This window comes from Pleurodeles waltl, chromosome 3_1 (assembly GCF_031143425.1).
Source record: "Pleurodeles waltl isolate 20211129_DDA chromosome 3_1, aPleWal1.hap1.20221129, whole genome shotgun sequence".
Classification (NCBI taxonomy): Eukaryota; Metazoa; Chordata; class Amphibia; order Caudata; family Salamandridae; genus Pleurodeles; species Pleurodeles waltl.
In genome coordinates this window covers 1,268,033,351-1,268,053,850 of record NC_090440.1, presented here as the reverse complement: position 1 = coordinate 1,268,053,850, position 20,500 = coordinate 1,268,033,351, and positions in this window count along the sequence as shown.

The window sequence follows — 20,500 nt, the reverse complement described above, 5'->3', positions numbered from 1 at the left end:
AATTAGAGGCCATTTCTCAAAATGGCTTCTTTCTTACACAATGTCTTACATTTTTAAGGTGCAAATGCAGAGAAAGACAAGTGGTGATAACACTTGTTCTACAATTCTGTGCTTCTCTAAGTCTCCCAATAAAAATGGTACCTCACTTGTGTGGGTAGGCCTTGTGCCACCCGACAGGAAATGGCTCAAAACGCAACAAGGACATAGCACATTTTTCCACTAAAAACTAACACTTTCTTTGCAATGTGCCTAGCTATGAATTTTGGGCCTTAGCTCAGCCAGAACCTAGTGAAACCTAGCAAACCTGTACATTTTTGAAAACCAGACACCTATGGAAATCCAGAATGGAATGACTTGTGTGACCTTCACCAGGTTCTGTTACCCAGGATCCCTTGCAAACCTCAAAATGTGTCTCACAAAACTCATTCTCCTCACATTTCTGTGATGGAAAGTTCTGGAATCTGAGAGGAGCCACAAAATTCCTTCCACCCAGCTTTACCCCAAGTCTCCCGATAAAAATAGTACCTCACTTGTGTGGGTAGGCCTAGTGCCTGTGACAGAAAATGGCGGGAAATGCAACATGGACCAATCTCATTTTTCCACCCCAAACTGACTGTTTTTTTGCAATGTGCCTAGCTGTGGACTTTGGGCCCTAGCTCAGCCACCACCTAAGTAAATCTAGCAAGTCTCCCAATAAAAATAGTACCTCACTTGTGTGGGTAGCCTAGTGTCCGTGACAGCAAATGGCCAAAATTGTTTTGCAACGTGCCTAGCCGTGGACTTTGGTCTCTAGCTCACTCTGCAACTATAGGAAATCTAGCAAACCTGTACATTTTTTAAACTATACACCCTGGGGGATCCTGGATGGGGTGACTTGTGTGGATCTCACCAAGTTCTGTTACCCAGAATCCCTTGCAAACCTCAAAGTTTGTCTGCAAAACATATTTACCTCACATTTATGTGATGGAAAGTTGTGGAATCTGAGAGGAGGCACACACTTCCTTCCACCCAGCATTCCCCAAAGTTTCCCGATAAAAATGGTACATCACTTGTGGGGATAGGCCTAGTGCTCATTGCAGAACATGGCCCAAAACGCAAGATGGACCCATCAAATTTTTCCATCCAAAACTGACGCTTTTTTTGCAATGTGCCTAGCTGAGGATTTTGGGCCCTAGCTCAGTCGGCAACTATAGGAAATCTAGTAAACCTGTAGATTTTTTTAAACTAGACACCCAGGGGCGTCCCGGATGGGGGGACTTGTGTGGCTTTCACCAGGTTCTGTCATCCAAAATTCCTTGCATACCTCAAAATATGTCTAACAATACATTTTCCTAACAGTTATGAGATGGAAAGTTCTTTAATCTGTGGGGAGCCACAAATTTCCTACCACCCAACGTTCCCCTAAGACTCCAGATAAAAATGCTACCTCACTTCTGTGGGTGTGCAATTGCCCAAGACACGGAAGGGCCCAAAACACATTATGGAGGCATCAAAATGATCTATCTCAAAATGACCTGTTTTTGCAAGGGAGGTATCTGCTTTTTTGGTCCCAGGTTGGCAGCCAACTAGGGTAACTGACCAAACCCGGACTTTTCTGAAAATTGGACACCTGAGTGAGTCTAGGGAGGTGTGACATGGGTGGATCCACCAAAGTTTTATTGCCCAGAATCCCCTGCAAACCTCCAACTTAGGTAAAAAAAATCACTTTTTCCCAACATTTCTGCATGGAATCACCATACCAGCATGAATTTCCCACCACCCAGCACTCTCCTCAGTTCCCCAATAAAAATGATACCTTACTTGTGTTGGTAGGCCCAGTGCCTTTGACAGGGAAAGCCCAAAAATATGTAGAAATTGAGGGGGAACCAATGTGGGTCCAAAAGGGCAGTTTTTTTCATATGGTTTTAGGCTGACTCTGCTTTGGGCACCCACACAAGTGGGGCCCTGTTTTTATAAGAACAGATGAGCAATGGTGGGTGGTAGGGATTTTGCGGATTCCCGAGGATTCCAGAAGTTTCCATCACCAAAATATAGGGAAACTGTGTGATTTCAGGCAAAGCTGCCGAATTGTAGGGTATTGTGAACATTACTCATTTCACATAGGGTATCAGTCATAGTATAGACACTGTTGTATGCTGCATAACAAAAACCAGAGAGTCGCCAGGTGGACCATGTGTACCATTCTGCATGTACACAACATCAAAGCTCCTAATCAGTCTGAGTATTATTATGTTATACTTTTATTTGGGCAGACACTGCCATTTCATATACTTACAATGCCAACACCTGAGAAATGTTGGATTGTTACATTAGGAGAAGTATATATATCATAGGATGATTGGTCATTTTTGAAGAAATGTTGGACTGAACATACCACATGTGATGTTTTTAGAAAATTAAGACACAATGTACAAGTTCAGCTTCATCTGATACATATTTCCTTCCTCTCTACCAGACAACATGACGCCAGAACAGGAAAAGGCCTATACCATCAGGTTGGAGAGATAATGACACAACAGGCACTTTGTCCGGGCCTACAGGTGAATGGCAAGGTTGTACATTATATGGAAGGCTACCAGAATCTGAAGGTCTGGACTTCAGGGCCAACAAGGACCGGCCAAGGCAAGCACCAAGCAAGATGTTGTTGTGTACCATGGTAAGCGGCAGTTGCAATTCCAAGCACCTCAACACCTCAGCTGGCACAAGCACCACAACCCCAGGACAGCAATCCACATTTAAGAAACAGGCTCTTAAAGACCTTGCAGACCTTAAACTAAGGGTGGCTGGGATTGAGTTACAACTAGACACATTAATGCAGATGGCAGCAGCAGTCATTGGATCAGATTGCTGCACAGATGGAGCTCTCCCTCGAACATTTACCCTTTTCCCTGTTTTTTATATCTTGGTTTCCTAAATTACTATTTCACCATAGGTTAGAATAGGGTGTAGCACGGGCATAGGTTAGAAAAGCATTAGTAACTTTAACATTTTAGGAGTGAGTTGGTAGGTGGGGATATGGGTGAGTAGGTTATTAAGTGGGTTGGGGGTCGATGTTTAGGATATGTTTATACAAATAAAAAAAAATCCAAAATAAAAAAATATATATTTGTTTAGGTTTCAATATTTAGCTAGTTTGTGTATAGGTGTAGTTTATGTTTGTATTGGGTAAATATATGTATTAAAGGGGTGGGAGTTGATATTTAACATGTCTGTTGTGAGAGTCTAAGTTAAGGTTAGGTAGGTTAGTATAGATTAAAGTTAAGGTAGTGTAGGTTAATTAGCATAAGATAGTTTAGTCATTGTTTAGATAAGATGTTAGTAAGTGTAGTGTAGTTACTTTTAGATGTTAATAATTTTATAATGATGATAATAAACAATGTTTTTCAACTTTCATGACTGCTTGATGATTTCTTGAGTAGGAGTTGTAATATATGCTTAGGTTGGGTTAAGCATCTGCTGTAGGATTTCCAGGCAGTGTAACTAGGTGAAACACCTTCGTAGAAGATCTTGTCAAGTTTTCAATGGGATCACTTAACCCCTTTAGTGCAGGCGTAGGCCACTGGCCGATGCCCGCACTACCTCCCTGGTGCGGGTCACGACCAGTGGCCGACACCATGGAGTGGGTTCGAAAATCGATTTTCTTTTTTTTTTTATAAAAGCCCTGGGAGACACAGAAGAGCTTCCGTGTCTCCCTCCGCCCCCCACCTGCCCTTTTGTGATGTCGTCACAGTGTTGTTTTCCCCATCGGAGCAGGAAGCAGCCGTAGGGCCGCTTCCTGCTCCGATGGGGAAAACTGCCCCAAACGGCCTTCCCCACGTTCGGGAAGGCCTCGTATGAAAGGGGAGTCTCTCCCATTTCATACGAGGCCTTCCTGAACGCGTTTCCTGGCGCTCGATTGCAGCACAGGGCCAGGAAATGCCCCTAGACACCAGGGATTTCACTTGGGGGGGTCGGCCCCTCTTGGGAAAACGGGCCAGCCCCCCCCTGGGGCCATATTTTTTAATTTCAAGGCTGGGGGTCACCCGTGGGCAGGGCGACCCCCTGTGGGGGCAATCTTTTTTTTGTAGTTGTAGGGTTTCCCTGGGGGCCATTTTAAAATAAAGTACTCCAAAGTAACAGAAAAAATACTCAAGTTACACCACTTATCAAGAGTTACTCCATAACATGACTAAATATATATACTTTAACAAAGAAAAATTAAACGTTTTTCTATATACATATTTACCAAATTGTAACAGTGTTTTGACTACAATCCAAGGTGTTTTTCACTGAGTTCCACATTGCATTCTGGTATATGTAGTTTATAGCATTTCATTAAATCAAATTATTTTTAAATATATGTCATAAAATCTTGTTTCAGCGACTAATGGAGACTTCAAAACAATTTCTGAGGTGTGTTAACAAAATATAGGGGCCCTCATTAGTTTTTAATTTTAAGCGCCGAAATTAGCACACAGGAAACACCTGTGAACAAGGTCTGGTGAGACCGAAACGCGTCAGGGGATTCCTTTTTGTTTGTTTATGATCTCACTAATGTATTAAAAGTTAAGGTATTTTTGGCACAACGACAGAGTGCGGTTTTCTCTTGCTAAAACAGAAAGAGAATCTTGTTTTTTATATATATTTATATATAGATATATCAATCCATGTAGATAGATATATCTATCTACATGGATATATCTATAGATATATATATATATATATATATATATGTATGAAAATATATATATATGTATATATATATATACATATATATATATATATATATATATAGATCTTTCTATAGGTATATCCATGTAGATAGATATATCTATATAGAGATCTACATATACATATACATATATGTATATATATATATATATATACATATATATCACTTTTGTCAGTGCATGTGTGGTTTCCCTGGGAGCTGCAATCGGCCCGCAGGCAAACCAGACCCACATATAAAAGTGATATATATATATATCATATATATATATATATTTGCCACCAGTTGTCTGACAGTTGCAGCTTGCGTCTTCAAAGCAGTGCACATACTTCAACTGACGCATTTCAACTGTAGCTTTTAGGCAGCAATAAAAAAGTCAAGTAAGTCTTGTGATTATGTTTCTGCTACAAAAGGATCAGACTTTTGTCTAGTGGCATTTTTAGTGCCATAAAAAAGCGCAGAAGGTTTATATGACTACTGCAAACAGCAAATCTGTATTTTATGTAAATAGCTGAGTACATTAGTAAAGTCAGCCACTACCTGTGCTATAATACAAATTAAATGTATGTGCGGGGTGGGGAGTGGCTATGGAGAGATGAAGAGCACGTTTGCTGGGTGGTAATGAGGGAATCCGAGGAGGAGGACATGGGGGTGGGAGCACCAATAATGATTGTTGGACTGGATGCAGGAGGTGCTAAAGAGTGTGACGAATGGTATGTGACAAGGTGTTTTAGTGTCTTGAAAGAACGTGCTGATTGAGGGAAGAAGCGCAGGTAAGGTGGCTTCTACTGTTGCACGTATCACACACACACACCAGCAATTTTGTGACTGTCTATGTAGGCTAGTGTTTTAGAGCAACAGTTTAGCCAATAGCAGAGATGGCATCTTGATGGATGACTGCTGCTGACGTCACTCAGGTTATAGAGGACAGCTCTGACATAGGATCAGAGACTGAGACAGCAGATACTGAGACAGCATCTGAGGGATAGGACAATGGCGCAGACTCTGGGAGTGATCTTTCAGTTGGAGGAGTCCCATTTGGATAACTCCTTCCAGTAAATTGGGAGGGAGGTGATGAGGCAGTCCTGTTGTCCCTTCGCAAGCACAGTCTGTGCAACAGGGCAATAGTGGGTAAGCCCAACCCAGAAAGCAGGTGAACGCGGGGGCAAGCACAGAGAGGGTGCTCTCTTGGGAGCTCCCCAATTTAGTTCAGCCCCAAATTCCACTACCCAAATTGTATTGTGGAGACATCTAAATAATCTATCACAAAACAAACTGGTTTTGTGAGGCAGACACCTGTGTTTTTGGTCCTTGGTTCGGTGGCTATATAGGGAAACATACTAAACCCAAACATTTCTGGAAACTAGACATCCGGGGGAGTCCACAGAGGTGTGACTTGTGTGGGTTCCCCAAAGGTTTCTTACCCAGAATACGCTGCAAAGCTGAAATGTTGAATAAAAACTCTATTTTTCTTGTATTTGTGTCACACAAACTACAGGAATATGCTGTGATCCACAAAATGCCTACCACCCAATGATTCCTCACCTGTCCTGATAAAAACACTACCCCACTTGAGTGCCTATACCTAGTGCCTGCGTAAGGAATGGATCACCCCAGGGTCAACAGTTGCCTCATGTGAGTACCAACATTGACCATTGTGTGATCTATTCCTGTGGCGGGCACTAGGATTACCCACACAAGTGAGGTACCATTTTTATCGGGAGACTTTGGGGAATGCTGGGTGGAAGGACATTTGTGGCTCCTCTCAGATTCTAGAACTTTCTGTGAGGAAAAAGTGTTTTTTTGGCCACATTTTGAGGTTTGCAAAGGATTCTGGGTAACAGAACCTGATCAGAGCCCCACAAGTCAGCCCATCCTGGATTCCCCTAGGTGTCTAGTTTTCAAAAATGTGCAGGTTTGGTAGGTTTCCGTAGGTGCTGGCTGAGCTGGAGGCCAAAATCCACAGCTAGGCACTTTGCAAAAAACACATCAGATTTCAATGCAAATGTGATGTGTCCATGTTGCCTTTCCTGTCATGAGCATTAGGCCTACCCACGCAAGTGAGGGACCATTTTTATCGGGAGACTTGGGGGAACACAGAATAGCACAACAAGTGTTATTGCCCCTTGTCATTCTCTACGTTTTTTCCTTCCAAACGTAAGACAGTGTGTAAAAAAGACGTCTATTTGAGAAATGGCCTATAACTCACATGCTAGTATGGGCACCCCGAAATTCATAGATGGGCAAATAACCACTGCTGCTCAATACCTTATCTTATGCCTATTTTGGAAATACAGAGGTTTTCTTGATACCTATTTTTCACTTTTTATATTTCAGCAAATGAATTGCTGTATTCCCGGTATAGAATGAAAACCCACTGCAAGGTGCAGCTCATTTATTGGCTCTGGGTACCTAGGGATCTTGATGAACCTACAAGCCCTATATATCCCTGCAACCAGAAGAGTCAAGCACGTAACAGTATTTTGCTTTAAAAAATCTGACATTGCAGGAAAAAGTTACAGAGTAAAACGCTGGGAAAAATGGCTGTTTTTTTCAGCTCAATTTCAATATTATTTTTTCAGCTGTTATTTTCTGTAGGAAAACCTTGTAGGATCTACACAAATGACCCCTTGCTGAATTCCGAATTTGATCTACTTTTCAGAAATACTTAGCTTTCAGAGATCCAGTGTTGGTTTCACACCCATTCCTGTCACTAACTGGAAGGAGGATGAAAGCACCAAAAATAGTAAAAATGAAGTATGTCCCAGTACAATGCCAAAATTGTGTTGAAAAATGTGGTTTTCTGATTCAACTCTGCCTGTTCCTGAAAGCTGGGAAGATGGTGATTTTAGCACTGCAAACCCTTTGTTGATGCCATTTCCAGGGTAAAAACCACAAGCCTTCTTCATCAGCCCTTTTTTCCCATTTTTTTGAATAAAAATAAGTTTTAGGTGTATTTTGGCTAATTTCTTGGTCTCCTCCAGGGGGACCCAGAAACTCTGGGTACCTTTAGAATCCCTAGGATGTTGGAAAAAAGGGACGCAAATTTGGCGTGGATAGCTTATGTGGACAAAACGTTATGAAGGCCTAAGCGCGAACTACCACGAATAGCCAAAAAAGGGCTCAGCACTGGGGGAAGGGGGGAAGGCCCAACAGCTAAGAGGTTAAGGGATCGTCAAACATGATTGTGCACTTTAAGTTGCACTCCTGCTGTGAATGGACACACAGCCCAAAACAGGTATTCAGCTACTTTTGCACTGTGGGTGTAAATGATGCTACATGCATTTTATGGATGATTATGTCAAACCATTGTCACTAATCAAGGATGTGTTGGGTCACACACTGATCCTAGCCACTTACACACTCAACTTTGCACCATTTCATTGTCACATCAATGTTGTTTACTGGCTAGTATCCATGGAAGTGGCCCCCACCTGGGCAGAAACTTCATTCACCCTTACAATTGACTGATTGCTAATTGTTGCAATTTATGCTTGTGCCTTTGGGTAATTACTCACTAGTTTAGATGCACATAGGGTTTACACTAACTATTCCCCTTGACCTGTGTAGATTTTACAAATGGTCTATGAACACAATTCCCTTTAGAGAGTAGGTAGTGTCTTTAGGGTCAGAATATCCACCATGGTCTACCTAGTCCAATCATCAACAGACATAGAACACACAGATTGTCAGCACAGCAACAACATCACAGTGAAAAACACCCATTGTGGTAATGTAGGAATCCTGCTTCTTCTCCATAGATTGAAGTATGGTGCGTACACTACCCAGCTGGGAGGCAACCTCATTGGTGTCACATTTGCAGGGCTGTTGCCTCTGCATAATGACACCAGGGATGACAGCCAGAGACTGTTCCAATCATTGGAGCAGACTGTAAGTGCCTCTACTTGCATCAAAGATGTCCTTATTTCTGACTGTGGCACCTACATACTGCCTCCAGGATGCCCACAATGGTCTCCATCCACACCCGCACCTCATCCAACATCTGCAGCTAGACTCCTACAGCTTGGCATTAAAATACAATCTGTGGGTCCTCACAGTCAAGAGCTGGCCTGGGACTTCCTGATAGGGTAGGCTCGGAAGATGAGACACGAAGTCTAGAATTTGCTGCAACGTGTCTTCATCCATAGGGGCCAGGATGTCATTAGCAGCATGTTGGTCATCCTGGACAGGCAGCTGGTCAGGAGGAGTTGATTCTTCCTCTGCATCCAAATGAATACATGTCAATGTTGATCAATGCTAGATGTTGCAGAAGTAATCTGACTGATATACAGTATTTCTTCTCATTCACTTTCATCTCTTTTAACTTTAACTTTTACTTTATTTCGGTAAGTAAGAAAACATACCATAAAAGTGCAGTACAAGCAATAACAATTGAATATTATAAAACGCTAAAAATACATGCACAGTAGAGAATTAAAAAATACAAAAGGGTTAAAATCCCACCAGAGAATCAAGAATAAGACTTTTAACAGTAAAAGGGGTCCCCTCAACAAGGGACCCCTTCCCAAGATCCATAAATACTCAATAATATAATAGAAAAATAACTTTATGCTAAAAGGAAAAAATGTAAAGTTAATCATCACAAGTGAATAAATGTGCATAAATAAATATAAAGATTAACTACCCTGTATTTTTCTTTAAAATAACTAATCTGAGGCGCCAGATTGCTTAGAGAAATTTTGCCACTGGAAAAACTACTTGGACAGATGGGTCATATTTTAGAATTCTCTCAGCATGAAGATGAGACCTGACACCAATAGATTTACAAAGCGGGATAATCCAAAGGGCTCTTTGTTTGAGGTATGCATGACAGAAAAAAAAAACATGTGAAACAGACTCTTCCCTTTTACAACCCATGGGGCAAAACTTAGAACTATTAGTAGAACTAGGCCAATTATGCATCAAAGAACATAAAGGGAGAGACCCTACTCTGAATCTAACAAAAAGAGCTTGAGCGAATGGAGATAGTGCAATATCCATGAAGGGCTCAAGTTCATAATTGCATTTGATTGATAAGAACTTGTCCGACATGGAGAGCGGGACAGTCTTAGTAAATTGCATAGTCTGAACATTGTGCCAAAAAGCATCCTTCAGTACCTGTGCAGCATTTTTGGGAATGGAGGATGGGTCCATCCAGTAGGACCCTAAACCTAGGTGAGTTAGAGTCTGTTTAACATAAGCACACCATTTGGTTTTAATGATAGTGTTGTGACCCACGAGAGGTAGAAGCCAGCAGCGAAATGGGGATAGGGCATATGTTGATCAAAGCCTAATCCAGAATGGCAAGGGCCTTAAAGCAGCAATCTGCGAGATAGAAAAAAGGTTTAGATCCATTCGAATGGGCAAGGATGGAGTACTAGAGGGAACTTTGAGCAGCATTTTCAAAAATTGATTTTCTGCCTTTGCCAAGTTCACCAGGATACAATGGCCCCAGTGCTCGGCGCCATAAAAGCCCCCCCCCCCTAGCTTGAGATTTGTATATTTTAAGGGCAGGAGACATTGCAAATTTGGGCGATCTAGAGGCAAATCTAACAATGCCGCCCGCCCTTTGCTTCAAGCACAGTAAGGATTTCTGGTGCTGAGCGTGCCAAAAATGTGAATCTTCCAGTTTGATGCCCAAGTAATCGAAGGTGCCCACTCTTTCCAGAGGAACACCTTCTAAGTACACCGGCCTCTTCATTTTGCACCTATTGTCCCCAAAGACCATATATTTAGGCCCGTATTTATACTTTCTGACGCTAAACTGCGCTAACGCAGTTTAGCGTCAAAAAATTTTGCGCCGGCTAACGCCATTCTGAAGCGCCATGCGGGCGCCGTATTTATTGAATGGCGTTAGCCGGCGCAAGCAGACCGGCGCTGCATGGTGTGCGTGGAAAAAAACCACGTACACCAGGCAGCGCCGGCGTAGGGAAAAATGGCCCTAGGGCGTCTTAAAAATGGTGCAAGTCAGGTTGACGCAAAAAATCGCCCCCACCCGATTTGCGCCATTTTTAACGACGCCCAGACGCCATTTACATGACTCCTGTCTTAGTAAAGACAGGAGTCATGCCCCCTTGCCCAGTGGCCATGCCCAGGGGACTTATGTCCCCTGGGCATGGTCATTGGGCATTGAGGCATGTAGGGGGGCACAAATCAGGCCCCCCTATGCCACAAAAAAATATAAAGAAATTTTTTTTTTATACTTACCTGAACTTACCTGAATGTCCCTGGGGTGGGTCCCTCCATCCTTGGGTGTCCTCCTGGGGTGGGCAAGGGTGGCAGGGGGAGTCCCTGGGGGCATGGGAGGGCAGCTGTGGGCTCATTTTGAGCCCACAGGTCCCTTAACGCCTGCCCTGACCCAGGCGTTAAAAAGTGGTGCAAATGCGGGGTTTTCTGCCCCGCCAACTCCCGGGCGTGATTTTTGCCCGGGAGTATAAATACGACGCATTTGCGTCGCAGTCATTTTTTTGGACGGGAACGCCTACCTTGCATCTCATTAACGCAAGGAAGGCGTTCACACAAAAAAATGACGCTCTTTACTCATACTTTGGCGCTAGACGCGTCTAGCGCCAAAGCATAAATATGGCGTTAGTTTTGCGCCGAATTTGCGTCGAAAAAAACGACGCTAATTCGGCGCAAACGGAGTATAAATATGCCCCTTAGTTTTTACTGAGTTAATTTCCAACCCGTGGTCCTTGCACAAGTCCATAAAACGGGAGAGCAATCTTGAGAGGCCCATTGCAGTTCGCGAAAGTAACAGAGTGTCATCCGCAAACAAAAGACAAGGGAACTTTTGCCCACCCAAACTTGGAGCATCACCATAAGGATCTGAAAGATATGGGATACATGCATTGATGAACAGTAAAAATAAAGTAGGCGTCAAAACGCACCCCTGCCTCACACCGCGGACTGTAGGAAAAGCTGAGGACAATTCACCAGCCAAATCCCAACGAACTCTGGCATAGTTATCAGAGTAAAGATCTTTGATAATGTTAAACATAGAGCCCGGAATTCCAGTAGAGCTCAGAACCTCCCAGAGCTTAGCACGCGGGACAAGGTCAAACGCAGATTTCAAATCAACAAAGGCCACAAATAAGTGGCCTCGGTCAGCGTCTACGATCTTCCATTTGATGGTAGTAAATCGGAAGACCTGGTCGATGGTACTGACCTTGTCCCTAAATCCAGCCTGTAGATGGCTTAAAACCTGATTTTTCGGTATCCAGTACTTCAGTCTGGCTAGGAGCTGGAAAGAGAAATTTTTTTGGAGGTTATCTAATAGACTAATGGGTCTATAGTTCCCTGGGGAGCTCTTGTCTCCCTTTTTGTGGATGGGAACGATAATTGCCACCTTCCACGAGTCCGGATAAGAACGAGTTGTCAGGACGCTAACCATGTTAATGTACCGGGTCCAAACGGATAAGTCTGATTTATACAAATCCGAAGGGATGCCGTCTGGACCAGGAGCCTTCCCTATTTTTTGGGCACAAATAGCCAACTCTGTTTCTTTTAATGTAAAAGGGGGGACAGCAGAAAGGCACAATGAAAAATTAGAGAGAGTGTTGTCCAGATCCGGGCAGGACCCATACAGATCCCCGAAGTGAGAGAACCAGGTTTCTGCATCAATGTGACACTCAGGAGTGGGTAAAAGTGCAGGATCTCTACGGGAAACCAGAGACCAAAAAAGTTTGATATCACAAGCACTGGCCGCCACCTCCAGGCATTTCTAGAGATTTTCCTCATGTTTAAGTTTAGATGACTTACAAGTAGAAACGTAATTACGTCTCGCATGTACAAAGGCATCCCTATTCTTTAACTTTAAGGCTTTGGACAGAAGGCTCTTGGCCTCCCGACACTCCTTATCAAACCAATTGCAATTAGATACAAGAGGTTTCTTATGTATTGGAGGAGTTTTAGTAAAAAGCTCCTTAAGATCCTCAAAAAGAGCCTCATGGGAAAACATGACTTCTGAGGGAGAAAATACAGTAAAATCATCGAAAAGCTGGTGGCAGGAAACTAGGGCGCGAAGCTTGTCGCAAAGGTGATTGGATTTCGCAAACGAAGACCATCTAACCGCACGCCTGTTACTGGATAATTCCAGTGGGACTTTGGGAGCGACCAAAGTAGGAAGAGGAGTGTACCCTTTAAAGAGCGTTGCGTTGTATACAATTTGTAAGGGGGCGTGGTCACTGGTACACCTCGAGCCAACCTCCACATCGATTATGAAATGGCAGACACGTAGATCAAGAATGACATAATCCAGAGTACTGGTATAAGAGCCTCTAAAGAAGGTAGGTTTGGCGGGATTATCATTTGGAAATCAACCATTTCCAAAACGGAGGCCATATGTGACAGCAAGGTCTATTATCTGCATCACCCTGGGAGGGGGGATACAAGAAACTGAGTGGGATGAAAGTGTGGCTTGCGGGACGCGCTCTTTGTTTCCTCTCACCTGGGGGCCTGGGTGGAGCAGCAAGACGCAAAGGGCAGGAGCCCTTTAAAAACTTCATAGCGCTCCAGCTCGCGGGCTCGCGGGACGCGATCTTTGTTTCCTCTCACCTGGGGCCCTGGGCGGAGCAGCAAGACGCAAAGGGCAGGAGCCCTTTAAAAACTTCATAGCCCTCCCGCTCGCGGGACGTGCCCGGGCAAAGCCCGGGCCAAGGGCGTGCCCGTCCTGTGCCCGTCTGTGACCGGATGAGGGTGGGCTGGGCCATACCTCTTAATTTTTGCTTTTTGTCCTGTTAGTGGTATTGAGCGAGCTTTTCCTTTTTTCTTCAATATGTGGAAGCGTAAGGCACGCGCTAGCCCCGATCCAGCTTCAATTAAGTCCAAATCTTCTAAATCCAATAGAGAAACGCAAATTCACTCTAATTGTGTCTCTAGAGAAATCGATAACTTAATTGAGGAAGTGGAATCTATTCTTGAGGAAAAAGAGAGCAACGCCGGAAAGAGAATGAAATCTGGATCTTTGCTCCCATTTTTGATTACCGGTCCAAATAAATCCTCTGATGCCCAGTTTTTGCCAACCTTTGCCTCCTGCCCCGCTATCTCCCCCCCACCTTGTTTGGACTCCCCCTCTCCTCATCCTTGATCCCGTTCCAATTTGGAGGTTGCTTCTCCCGACTCCTTTCTCAATGGGATTTCGTGTGCAAATCGTTTCTCTGCTCTGGCTCTCCCAGAACTGGAGGATGTCATCCAGCCTTTGTCTTCTTCAGTCTCTAACTCCATCCATGATCCTCCTAGTGAAGATGTCTTAACACTGGTGTCTAGTCTGAAACGTGAAGTTGGGGAACTGAAGAGTTTACTGTTTGAAGTTTTAAAACTTCTCCAAAAACCCGAACCAACTTCCCAGTGCACTCTGCCCCTTGTTTCAGCGCAAGTTGTTTCTTCTCCGGTTCCTGCTCCTCCCCCAGTAGTCTTGCCACTGCTACGAGAAGTTGACAAGGGGTTTAGTCATAGACCTTATTACAGAAACCATTCGTTTTCAGCTCCAGCCCCTCTTTGCTCGGATTATTCTAGGGCCTGCTCTACATTTGTGCCTGACGAAAATTGTATTGACATGTGCAACGTTCCTCAACTTACACCCCACAAGAGGGAAGATACTTCCTCTCTTATCAACAAGGTGTCGTATTGGATTCGCCATAAGAGGGGCTGCGGCTCTATTATTCATGCCGACATTGTCTTTGCCTCTCGTGTTCGAGGTTGCACTGGGGGGCGGGATACCATCAAACTCAATCTTGCTAATCCCGCTTTAGTTAAGGGGCTTTTGCAGATGGAAGCCCGCAATCCACTAAGAACAGATCTAGATATTTTTTTTAGAGTAAGTTTGCCCGTCATGGATGCCAAGTCCTTGTTCTCTTGCCCTTCTAGGGCTATGACCGTTCGTTGTAACGTTCCTGCTTCTGCTGCCCCCCTGGTTTGTTGCCTTTTTTTTGTGATGGGGCTGCTATGGTTCGCACCATTAAAGCTCTTAATATCCGAGATCCTACTTGTCTAGGGGATACATCTGATGTGGACTGACTACGCCACTATTCTTGTGGCAAACCCTGCGCTCCTCACTGTCAAGAAGTCCCTCCTCTAGGATCTCAACTGGTCACGGAGATCAATATTTCAGGGGCCCCACCTTGTACTATTAATGCGTTCCCTAAACCATCTTTTAATGTTGACTCGTGTAAGCTGGGTTGCAGCATTGCCCCTGGGAAACTACTGTCTTGGAACGTAGCGGGCATTAAGAGAAAATTATCCGACCCAGAGTGGGGGGCCCATGTTGATTCCTTTTCCATATGCATGTTCCAGGAAACTTGGTCCAAGGACTGTGTGTATAGGCAAGGCTATTGCTGTTTTACTAAAAAGGCAACCCAATCTACTAGGGGAAGGGCGATTGGGGGTCTATGTACTTGGGTCAAGTTGACTGAGGTGGGTAGGGTTAAGGAAATTGCTATTGATTCCTGTGATATATTAGCAACAGTAATATGGCCAATTTCAGGTGTTCCTGTAATTTGTATCAACATTTATAATGGACCAGGTCCTTCAAATTTTCAGTTTGATACCATCCACCTTCTGCACAATCTTCTATCTGAATCCCATTCGAGATATCATGTCATCATCGCAGGTGACTTTAACGCTCAAATTGACCTTGACTCAGTTTTTTCTGAGTCTATACAGGCCGAAGATGAAGTGTGGAACGTCCCCCCACTTTCATCTCAACATTGATGTGTAGTACCTATGTGATTTGTGTGTATTGAGGAAAAGGGCACTGTAGTTGCCTTTCAGATGGCAGTATCTGTGCATTTTTATATGCCACTGTGTGACATGGGTGTTTATTTGTACCACACATTGCAATACAGTTACAGAGCTTGCTGGCCTGCCCTGCCAGTGCAGATAGTTTGAGATAAGGTACACATAGATTTTGGAGATTAGCACTTCTTTTCATGATGGCTATGTTTCATGTTTTTTCATGTATTTACAGAACTCCTGTGCACATACAACAACATAGTCCCAAGTCTCCAGGTTCCCAAGAATTCCCTGCCGCCACTATTCAGGCCATAGCTGCTGTGGAAGTGAACTGGGTTTGTTAATGTATTCAATTTGAATCTGCTGTCAGCCTTCACACGGTACATCATAAGAGTATGCCCTGTTGTGCTGTTTTGCATGCACATTGTGCATTCATATGGCCAAGGTTCATATAGGTCATGCATCCACACTGCTCTACAAAGCTAGCAACTTGCTATATTGCAGGAATGTGTAAGTGCATGTACTTATCGTGGGTGTGCAATCTGTGAAAGCAGTGGCCAGTGTGTGCTACCTCTAAGGGGATATGCACAGTCAAACTCAAATTAGGTAGATAGCTAGCACTGACATTCACCCTATTTCTTCATTGCCAGAATTGGTTATCTGTTGAGTATCACACATTGTTAGACTCAGCGCCACTCACTTGAACGTGCATATGACTCCTCTAGCAATCACCATTTAGGGTCAGTGACTCCACTTACTCTCACACACAGATGGAAGCCTGCTTATATATTGACACACATGTGACGCCAAAGCATACAATTACATTCACCACTTTTAATCGCCTAACATGGCGGCCTGTATTTGTGAGCTATGTATCAGGCAGTACCCACACATGCTAGTAGTGTTGATAGTGCTTGGCTTACCTACCCCTGTTTGCCACACAACTTTACCAATACTACTCAGCCCCTAACCATCACAGATTCCTGCCCATAGTTATGGCAACCTAGCTTATCCTATAATTTCCAAATTCACTGTTTACCATCATCTTGCTTTGACAAATGTAGCCTGGAACAGGATTTCTTCTTCCATCTTTCTCCTGACATGTGCTACATTTTCCCACTGGTGCACAACACATGAAGGATGTAGAACACCTATGCTCTCTTCTATGTCATCCCTTTCCAGCTTCAACCGATGTGTGACACTACCAAACACAGCAGTGCATGTGTATAGCTCAGATTATCTTGCAGTACACATGTCACGGCTCACTTCCTTTCTATTCAATGTGCCCTCATTCAAACACAGTGCCAGTTCAATGTGCTCAGCCACACCTACATTGCACAGCACTACCAGGGGTTCAACAGTCTCACATGCAATCTATTGTTTGATGAAACGCAGATCTACCTATTTTATGCATCACTTACATCACCCCCCTTGAGATTTTGTACCTACCAGGAGTTAGGTTGTTGGTTATCATGGCAGGCTACAGCTGTGTGCTTACACACAACATATCAGTGCCGCTGAGTGCAATGACGTTTCATGCTAGGGACTAAGGGGCATATTTACTAGCCTCATGAGCCACCAGTGCAACAGTTGTTTTGATGCTCCAGTGGCACAGGGGGTAGACCCATATGTATGAGGTCATGTAAAGGCTATTTGCGTGGATTTGATTAGCATCATAGATATGGTGTAAGGCAAGGCAGGGAAAATGGCTGTGTTGCCTTAAACTGCATCGGGGGAATTCCATGGGCATTGTGGTGGGGTTTCTTACACATCCTCCATGGGTTTTCACTCAATCTCAGATTTACAAGGCTGATAAACATGGAAATGTGTCAAAACCATAAGCCTCAACAGGGCAGAAATATACAGGAAGGTGAGCCTTCCTGCACAGAGACAATCCTGCATGCAATGTATGCAGCCACGAAACATGCTACAAGTGTGCCTTCATTGATGCAAGGCAGCCGAAAGGGCATCAGCGTTGGGGGAAGGAACAGGAATGCATTGTTTTTTTTTAAATATGGTGTATTTCCGCCCCTTTTCTGTGGTGCAGAGCAGCACTACATGGTCATGTGCTGTGCTGTCCTGGTCCATTATTGTTGTACTTATGCCCATCCAGACGTGGCTCTTCACATGTTCCTATGTGGTGATACTTCACATGCTCAACACCTGACTACACTCTGAGGTGAGTAATTGATTCTCTGACAACCCCATTATACTACACTGCTTTGCAGACCAGATTTGGCTGCATGACTAGCCTCATGGTGCAAGGGGGTACGCATCATCCAAGTCAAGGTAGCCAGGGTTCCAGTGTCTTGTCATTTTGTGGTGTTCCAGTCCTGATCTTCTGCTTGGTATTGTGGAACTTATACTGGACATTGATGTTACATTGCCGAACAAATCCCAAGATCCAGCTGTGAAGCTGGACTGGTGCAGCACACCACACATGAACCATGAACACATGACGGATGTGGACATGGATGTGTAACATGCAAGTGATTATCTTAAGTTACATTTCTATGATTTTTCATTACTCTCATTGCAGTGCAGCACAGAACCATAGCATGGTGCGCTGCTGAGCCTGATATATTTGGTGATATTTTCCCTTGTTGCCACCTAACCTGTAGGATTTGTTGGTCCTCATATGCTGCACTGTCAGGTTCTCACACTCCTGCCACCAACCCGGCTGGGATGACTAATACCACCTGCTCCTCCAACAACATCAGCTCCTCCTGGACATCACGTCCTTTTCCTCCTCCAGTTCGCATGGCTGCCTTCAAGTTGCTGGCCAGTTTCTCCTAGGCCCCGCACATGTAATTGTGCTGGCCCTTCTTGCAGTCTGTCAGTGTCCTTTTGACTTGCCCTTAAGAGTTGATTTTATTCACTATGGACTTCCATATGGCCTCTTTCTTCCCTAATGGCAATTTTAAGATGGCATGAGTATCTGATTCCCCACCTCACTAAAATCACGCTTCTTCTTTGTCTTCCCCTGAGGCTCTGCCTGGACATCCTGGTTGGTGCTTGGGTTGTTAGGGTTGTTGCCCTGGCTGCTCCTGCCTGCTCCGTCTTTTCCTTTCTAAACGTTTAAATTTGTCAGTTTTTGAAGGATATTTGATGTGTTAATCACTCAAAAGTGACGCAAGGCTGATTTGTCTTGCTTTATGTGTAGTAAATCAGCCATGTGTCATTTTTGTAGCACATGCTCCAGTTATCCCTACGACATTCCTCCCGTGAATGTGTCATATTGTTTCATGCACCATGGACCTTCACACTGTCTCATAAAGAGGACACATCCATGGTGTAGGAAAAAAAACATATGGAAGCACAAGGTTCTCTGATGCATCACTGCGTTACCTCAGCAATGCGTCAATTTATGAAAATATGCCCCTAATTGTGTCTCAGTGTCTAAATGTCTGCTGGATAATCCTGAAATTATTATTCTCCAAAATCATCCTTGTTACAATAGGTTTTTATGCTGAATATTTGAGCATCTTGCTCCCAGTCTCTTTCTGCAACTTCTTAGTAGTCTAAAACATTGGATAATGATGCATCAATTGATATATCTGCCAGCAGACACCTAGTGCCTGCTGAATATGGAGACGTTTGTTTTTTAAGACATCAGCTGCTGGAAATGAACTGTCTAATCGCAAAGTTAAGAGAAAGAATTGGTGTCCTCATGAAAACGCAGTTCAATGCAGCAGCTAATTTTATTTGCACTTGTGGGGTGGGGAAATCTTTGCTGGCTAGTCTACAAAGCTCATTGCCCCGCCTTGTACCCTCTCACACTGGTTACTAGTACTGACACTGCTAAAGCAGCTGTGTCCTCCACTACTAGGACCATACAGGGGAGGCCGCCTCCGTGGAGAAGAGCTTCCAATATATATCAGTTTGCAGATAATAACAATTTATCCATGAACATCATTAAACCGCCATCTCATCCACCTCTGCTGAGTCGTCCCACTAGACATCAGATTAACCAGGCCCTTGATAGGGCTGGATCAGCCCTTATTATAAAATTACTTGAAAAACACTGTTTATCTTGTGATGGATTAGCTACCATGACTCACTCTGGTATTTACTTGCCCGTAAATGTGCCCTGGTCCTAGGAAGATTCAGAGTGCCTAATTAACAAAGTTATACATTGGATCAGGTCAAAACATAATTGTTTGTCAGTAGTAAGCACCATTTTTCTGTATGCTACACGTTGTCATCAGAGTTCCACAAAATATGATTATGAGTCACTGGTAGAAGGACTTATCAATGTTGAATTGTTCACTTCCCGCTTAGGAGGGCCCACCCACTCTGCTATCAGATTGTGATTGTATACCCTATCCAATTGCTAAGACTCTAATAATATAAGATCTTTTCACAATCAATCCCTGCCAGAAGCAGAAAGAAACAGAGGAGTAGATGAGTTTAGTCCAAATTTAAATGATTGACTGGGGCGATGGGATAATAGACCTTTTTTTTTGTTCATGAGGGAATCAAAATAACTGACTGTGTGGGCCTACTGGCTGCTTGTGAAAGTGTTCACACTATGCCATCACTGGGAATGAGAGATCCCACCCCAGATTGCTCTAGGGTGGCTGGAATAGCTGAAATAGCTGAAGTGGGAAAATGCGCAGGAACGTCTCCCACTGAGCGAAGTTCAGGTCTCCTTGTAGATACTAATGGTTTCCCTACGGAAGTGACCCTTTCTACGATATCTTGGAATCTGGTATTCTTTCCTGCACATAAACAATCATTCATGGCAGTTTTGCTCTTTCTATGTGTGCTGCAACATTTCCCCTCGTTGCACCAGTGTGTTTTGTGCTGGATGGTGTCTCTTCCTGCAAAAAAACAATCATCCCTGCAATGCAGACACCACTGCATCATGGTGCAAGGGTGCCTGCATTGATGCATCACAGCCCATTGTGTGCCAGCACAGAGGAAAAAGATAGGAATGCGCTGTATCTCATAGATACAATATATAAACAATATAGTAAACTAGTAGGGAACATTTTTCATCATTAGTACATCAGTAAAGCTCTAAATCTATCACTGAAAAAAACAACCAAGTTATATAAT